This window comes from Nerophis ophidion, unplaced genomic scaffold (genome assembly GCF_033978795.1).
Source record: "Nerophis ophidion isolate RoL-2023_Sa unplaced genomic scaffold, RoL_Noph_v1.0 HiC_scaffold_150, whole genome shotgun sequence".
NCBI lineage: Eukaryota > Metazoa > Chordata > Actinopteri > Syngnathiformes > Syngnathidae > Nerophis > Nerophis ophidion.
In genome coordinates, this window is record NW_026907072.1 from 55,001 (window position 1) to 62,500 (window position 7,500).

Sequence of the window (7,500 nt, forward strand, 5' to 3'; positions counted from 1 at the left end):
CCAGGCCTCTCTCGTTGTTGGACTTAGAAAAAATCCCAAAAGTGGACACTCTGACAAAATCACGCATGTTGACACTTTGGCAAAAAATCCAACTTTTTTGGACTTGGCCCGGCTTTTCTTCCATTTGTCCCCCACTTGGGCTGGTTCACTCCTGGGTATCTTTTGGTCATTCCCGGGGGCCCCGGAGCTCGCGCAGCTCGCTGCGGGACTTCTGGAACTCCATCCTGGGTAGGATTTTTAAACAATTTCGGACCTTTTTCCAACTTTTTCTCAAATTGTCCCCCACTTTCGCTGGTTCACTCCTGGGTATCTTTTGGTCATTCCCGGGGGTCCCGGAGCTCGCGCAGCTCGCTGCGGGGCTTCTGGAACTCCATCCTGGGTAGGATTTTTAAACAATTTCGGACCTTTTTCCAACTTTTTCTCAAATTGTCCCCCACTTTTGATGGTTCACTTCTGGGTGCCTTTTGGTCATTCCCGGTGTTCCTGCGGCTCGCGCAGCTCGCTGCGGGGCTTCTGGAACTCCATCCTGGGTAGGATTTTTAATCAATTTCGGACCTTTTTCCAACTTTTTCTCAAATTGTCCCCCACTTTCGCTGGTTCACTTCTGGGTGCCTTTTGGTCATTCCCGGTGTTCCTGCGGCTCGTGCAGCTCGCTGCGGGACTTCTGGAACTCCATCCTGGGTAGGATTTTTAAACAATTTCGGACCTTTTTCCAACTTTTTCCTCAAATTGTCCCCCACTTTCGCTGGTTCACTCCTGGGTATCTTTTGGTCATTCCCGGGGGTCCCGGAGCTCGCGCAGCTCGCTGCGGGGCTTCTGGAACTCCATCCTGGGTAGGATTTTTAAACAATTTCGGACCTTTTTCCAACTTTTTCTCAAATTGTCCCCCACTTTTGATGGTTCACTTCTGGGTGCCTTTTGGTCATTCCCGGTGTTCCTGCGGCTCGCGCAGCTCGCTGCGGGGCTTCTGGAACTCCATCCTGGGTAGGATTTTTAATCAATTTCGGACCTTTTTCCAACTTTTTCTCAAATTGTCCCCCACTTTCGCTGGTTCACTTCTGGGTGCCTTTTGGTCATTCCCGGTGTTCCTGCGGCTCGTGCAGCTCGCTGCGGGACTTCTGGAACTCCATCCTGGGTAGGATTTTTAATCAATTTCGGACCTTTTTCCAACTTTTTCTCAAATTGTCCCCCACTTTTGATGGTTCACTTCTGGGTGCCTTTTGGTCATTCCCGGTGTTCCTGCGGCTCGCGCAGCTCGCTGCGGGGCTTCTGGAACTCCATCCTGGGTAGGATTTTTAATCAATTTCGGACCTTTTTCCAACTTTTTCTCAAATTGTCCCCCACTTTTGATGGTTCACTTCTGGGTGCCTTTTGGTCATTCCCGGTGTTCCTGCGGCTCGTGCAGCTCGCTGCGGGACTCGTGGAACTCCATCCTGGGTAGGATTTTTAAACAATTTGGTACTTTTTCCTCCTTTTCCTCCATTTTTCCCCCACTTTCGCTGGTTCACTTCTGGGTGCCTTTTGGTCATTCCCGGTGTTCCTGCGGCTCGTGCAGCTCGCTGCAGGGCTTCTGGAACTCCATCCTGGGTAGGATTTTTAAACAATTTGGCACTTTTTCCTCCTTTTCCTCCATTTTTCCCCCACTTTCGCTGGTTCACTTCTGGGTGCCTTTTGGTCATTCCCGGTGTTCCTGCGGCTCGTGCAGCTCGCTGCGGGACTTGTGGAACTCCATCCTGGGTAGGATTTTTAAACAATTTGGTACTTTTTCCTCCTTTTCCTCCATTTTTCCCCCACTTTCGCTGGTTCACTTCTGGGTGCCTTTTGGTCATTCCCGGTGTTCCTGCGGCTCGTGCAGCTCGCTGCGGGACTTGTGGAACTCCATCCTGGGTAGGATTTTTAAACAATTTGGTACTTTTTCCTCCTTTTCCTCCATTTTTCCCCCACTTTCGCTGGTTCACTTCTGGGTGCCTTTTGGTCATTCCCGGTGTTCCTGCGGCTCGTGCAGCTCGCTGCGGGACTTGTGGAACTCCATCCTGGGTAGGATTTTTAAACAATTTGGTACTTTTTCCTCCTTTTCCTCCATTTTTCCCCCACTTTCGCTGGTTCACTTCTGGGTGCCTTTTGGTCATTCCCGGTGTTCCTGCGGCTCGTGCAGCTCGCTGCGGGACTTGTGGAACTCTACCCTGGGTGGGATCATATGATTTTCAACCCATTTTGGACCTTTTTCCCGACTTTCCCTCCATTTCCCTCCCACTTTCGATGGTCCACTCCTGGGTGTCTTTTGGTCATTCCCGGGACCCGGGAAGCCTCGGGCCTGCGGCGGGACTTGTGGATCTCCATGCTGGGCATGATTTTATGAGTTTTCTGGACTTTCTCTTCCCCGGGACCCGGGAGGCACGCGGCTGGACGTTATGCCCCCTAAAATCCCTCCCTTTGCTCGTAAGGCCAATTTTCCTCCGGATTTACTCTCTATAGACCCCAAGGAAAAAAATACCCGACCGGCGTCCATTTTTGACATCGGTCTCCAATCTAGGGCACGCGGGCCGAAAGCGGTACGCCGGTTCCGAAATCCGGCCCCCGCATTTTTTGGGTATTTTTTGAAAAAAATGGCATTTTTGGGACCGGGGGGACTTGCTGGACTCAGTCCCGGGTGCGGATTTTGAAAACGTTGAGGACTTTTGGATTTTCCCCCAGCTTTTCTCCCCCACTTGCAGTTTGACTTTGCGGGGTGCGTTACGGCTGTGCCGGGCGTCCCTGGACTCGGGTGGCCAGCTGCGGGGCTGGTGGGGGACTGATTTTTGAACACTTTGAGGACTTTTGGCTACTCTGCCAGCTTTTCTCCCCCACTTGCAGTGTGACTTTGCGGGCCTTGTTACGGAGGTGCCGGGCTTCCCTGGACTCGGGTGGCCAGCTGCGGGACTTGTGGGACTGATTTTGGAACACTTTGAGGACATTTAACTTCTTTCCCAGCTTTTTTCCCCTCCACTTCCAGTTTGACTTTGCGGGGTGCGTTATGGACGTGCTGGGCATCCCGGAACTCGGGCGGCCGGCTGCGGGACATTTTGCCCTCCTCCAAACCCCAGCCCTCTTTGTTTATCATGCCTATTTTCTGCTGGACACACACCCTCTCTTTTGAGCTGCCTCTTTTTTTAAATTTGGATATGATTTATTGATGAATGGATTTGTTTTCCCCTTTTTAAATGATGGTTGATGTCTATCTTTTTAATACTTGCTTCTGGCTGCAGCCGAGACTTACAGTGTGATGCATCCAACCCCAACCCTGGTTTTTGTTTCCCTTAAAAACTTGGGGAAATGGACAGCTTTTTGGGGGGGCACTTCCAGCAAATGGAGGGACCTATTTGGAATTCCCCACCCGGGTGGAGATCCACGGCGAGCCGGCCTTCCTAAAGGGACAGCAACATGGACACTCTGCCATCATTGCAGCTTCTTTTTTTTTTTGGGGCACTCTGTCATATTTCCAGCTTTTTTTCGTGCTGACTTCCAGCAAATAGAGGGACCTGTTTTGAATTCCCTACCCGGGTGTAGATCCACGGCAAGCCGGCCTTCTTAAAGGGACAGGCACCCCCCTGTCCCTTGACACCTGCTTCCCTCCTCGGCGTCACCGAAATCCCACAAAATGACTGAAAATAGGGCCCCAAATGACATCACTCGGTCCGGTTCTTTGGGTCTCACTCGGGGGCTTCTTTGACTCTGGAAGGCATGGTGAACCAAAAGTAGACACTTGGAAAAAATCCCCACTTTACAAGTTGACACTTTGAAAAAAAATCCCGACTATATAAGTTGACACTTGGAAAAAATCCCCACTTTATAAGTTGACACTTGGAAAAAATCCCGACTTTATAAGTTGACACTTAGAAAAAATCCCCACTTTATAAGTTGACACTTAGAAAAAATCCCGACTTTATAAGTTGACACTTAGAAAAAATCCCCACTTTATTTTGGAAAGGTTGGTACACCAAAAGTGGACACTTAGAAAAAATCCCCACTTTATTTTGGAAAGGTTGGTACACCAAAAGTGGACACTTAGAAAAAATCCCCACTTTATTTTGGAAAGGTTGGTACACCAAAAGTGGACACTTAGAAAAAATCCCGACTTTGACTTTCGCAGGTCTATTACACTAAAAGTTGACACTCTGTCATATTTCCAGCTTTTTTTTGTGCTGACTTCCAGCAGATAGAGGGACCTATTTTGAATTCCCTACCCTGGTGCAGAACCACGGCAAGCCGGCCTTCCTAAAGGCACAGGCACATGGACACTCTGCCATAAGTGCAGCTTTTTCTTCTAAGGGTGCAGCGGCGGCGGAAGTCCACCGGAGGGCTCCAAATCCCCGCTTTCCTTTTTAGGCTTAAAGTGGCTTTTCCCTCCTTAAAAACTTGGGGAAATGGACAGCTTTTTGGGGGGGCACTTCCAGCAAATAGAGGGACCTATTTGGAATTCCCCACCCGGGTGGAGATCCACGGCAAGCCGGCCTTCTTAAAGGGACAGGCACATGGACACTCTGCCATCATTGCAGCTTCTTCTTTTTTTTTTTCCCCTGTCATATTTCCAGCTTTTTTGTGCTGACTTCCAGCAAATAGAGGGACCTGTTTTGAATTCCCTACCCGGGTGTAGATCCACGGCAAGCCGGCCTTCTTAAAGGGACAGGCACCCCCCCTGTCCCTTGACACCTGCTTCCCTCCTCGGCGTCACCGAAATCCCACAAAATGACTGAAAATAGGACCCCAAATGACATCACTCGGTCCGGTTTTTTGGGTCTCACTCGGGGGCTTCTTTGACTCTGGAAGGCATGGTGAACCAAAAGTGGACACTTGGGAAAAAAATCCCCACTTTACAGGTTGACACTTGGAAAAAAATCCCCACTTTATAAGTTGACACTTAGAAAAAATCCCGACTATATAAGTTGACACTTAGAAAAAATCCCCACTTTATTTTGGAAGTGTTGGTACACCAAAAGTTGACACTTAGAAAAAATCCCGACTTTATTTTGGAAGGGTTGGTACACCAAAAGTTGACACTTAGAAAAAATCCCGACTTTATTTTGGAAGGGTTGGTACACCAAAAGTTGACACTTAGAAAAAATCCCAACTTTTACACTTAGAAAAAATCCAGCTTTTTGTTGCTGACTTCCATCAAATAGAGGGACTTTTTCCATGTTTCTTAACCGGGTGTCGATCCAAGGCGGGTGGGCCTTCTGGAAGCGACACCCTCCTTGACACTTAGAAAAAATCCAGCTTTTTGTTGCTGACTTCCATCAAATAGAGGGACTTTTTCCATGTTTCTTAACCGGGTGTCGATCCAAGGCAGGTGGGCCTTCTGGAAGCGACCCTCTCCTTCACACTTAGAAAAAATCCAGCTTTTTGTTGCTGACTTCCATTAAATAGAGGGACTTTTTTCATTTTTCTTAACCGGGTGTCGATCCAAGGCAGGTGGGCCTTCTGGAAGCGACACCCTCCTTGACACTTAGAAAAATTCCAGCTTTTTGTTGCTGACTTCCATTAACTAGAGGGACTTTTTTCATTTTTCTTAACCGGGTGGTGATCCAAGGCAGGTGGGCCTTCTGGAAGCGACACCCTCCTTGACACTTAGAAAAAATCCAGCTTTTTGTTGCTGACTTCCATCAAATAGAGGGACTTTTTTCATTTTTCTTAACCGGGTGTCGATCCAAGGCAGGTGGGCCTTCTGGAAGCGACACCCTCCTTGACACTTAGAAAAATTCCAGCTTTTTGTTGCTGACTTCCATTAACTAGAGGGACTTTTTTCATTTTTCTTAACCGGGTGGTGATCCAAGGCAGGTGGGCCTTCTGGAAGCGACACCCTCCTTGACACTTAGAAAAAATCCAGCTTTTTGTTGCTGACTTCCATCAAATAGAGGGACTTTTTTCATTTTTCTTAACCGGGTGTCGATCCAAGAATGGTGGGCCTTCTGGAAGTGACACCCTCCTTGACACTTAGAAAAATTCCAGCTTTTTGTTGCTGACTTCCATCAAATAGAGGGACCTATTTGGAATTCCCCACCCGGGTGGAGATCCACGGCAAGCCGGCTTTCCTAAAGGGACAGGCACATGGACACTATTCGCAGCTTCTTTTTTTTTTTTTGGCACTGACTTCCAGCTAAGGGTGCAGCGGCGGCGGAAGTCCACCGGAGGGCTCCAAATCCCCGCTTTCCTTTTCAGGCTTAAAGTTGCCTTTCCCTCTTTAGAGCCTTGGGCAAATGTACAGCTATATTTTGTGCTGACTTCCAGCAAATAGAGGGACCTATTTTGAATTCCCTACCCGGGTGTAGATCCACGGCAAGCCGGCCTTCTTAAATGGACAGGCACCCCCCTCCCGGAACACCTGCTTCGCTCCTCGGCGTCACCGAAATCCCACAAAATGACTCAAAATAGGGCCCCAAATGACATCACTCGGCCCGGTTGTTTAGGTCTCACTCTGGGGCTTCTATGACCCTGGAGGGCATGGTACAGCAAAAGTGGACACTTAGAAAAAATCCCGACTTTTAAAAGTTGACACTTAGAAAAAATCCCGACTTTATTTTGGAAGGGTTGGTACGCGAAAAGTTGACACTTAGAAAAAATCCCGACTTTGTTTTGGAAGTGTTGGTACTCCAAAAGTTGACACTTAGAAAAAATCCCGACTTTGTTTTGGAAGGGTTGGTACTCCAAAAGTTGACACTTAGAAAAAATCCCGACTTTGTTTTGGAAGGGTTGGTACTCCAAAAGTTGACACTTAGAAAAAATCCCGACTTTGACACTTAGAAAAATTCCAGCTTTTTTTCCCTCTGACTTCCATTAAATAGAGGGACTTTTTTCATGTTTCTTAGCCGGGTGTCGATCCAAGGCGGGCGGGCCTTCTGGAAGCGACACCCTCCTTGACACTTTGTCATATTTTCAGCTTTTTTGTGCTGACTTCCATTCAATAGAGGGACTTTTTTCATGTTTCTTAACCGGAATGTGATCCAAGGCGGGTGGGCCTTCTGGAATGGACACCCGCCTGGACACTTAGGGTTAGGGTTAGGGTTAGGGTTGGGATTAGGGTTAGGGTTAGCGGGGCGTTCTTGAAGGGACTCCCTCCGGAACACCTTGTCATATTTCCAGCTTTTTTCCTCTGACTTCCATCAAATAGAGGGACTACTTTTGACTTATCGACCCGGCTGGTGATCCAAGGCCGGGGGGCCTCCTGGAAGGGACCCCCGCCTGGACACCTAGGGTTAGGGTTAGGGTTAGGGTTGGGATTAGGGTTAGGGTTAGGGTTAGGGTTAGCCAGCTTTTTGTTGCTGACGGCGGGTGGGCCTTCTGGAAGCGACACCCTCCTAGATACTCTGTCATATTTGCAGCTTTTTGTTGCTGACTTCCATTAAATAGAGGGACTTTTTTCATTTTTCTTAACCGAGTGGTGATCCAAGGCGGGTGGGCCTTCTGGAAGCGACACCCTCCTTGACACTTAGAAAAATTCCAGCTTTTTGTTGCTGACTTCCATTA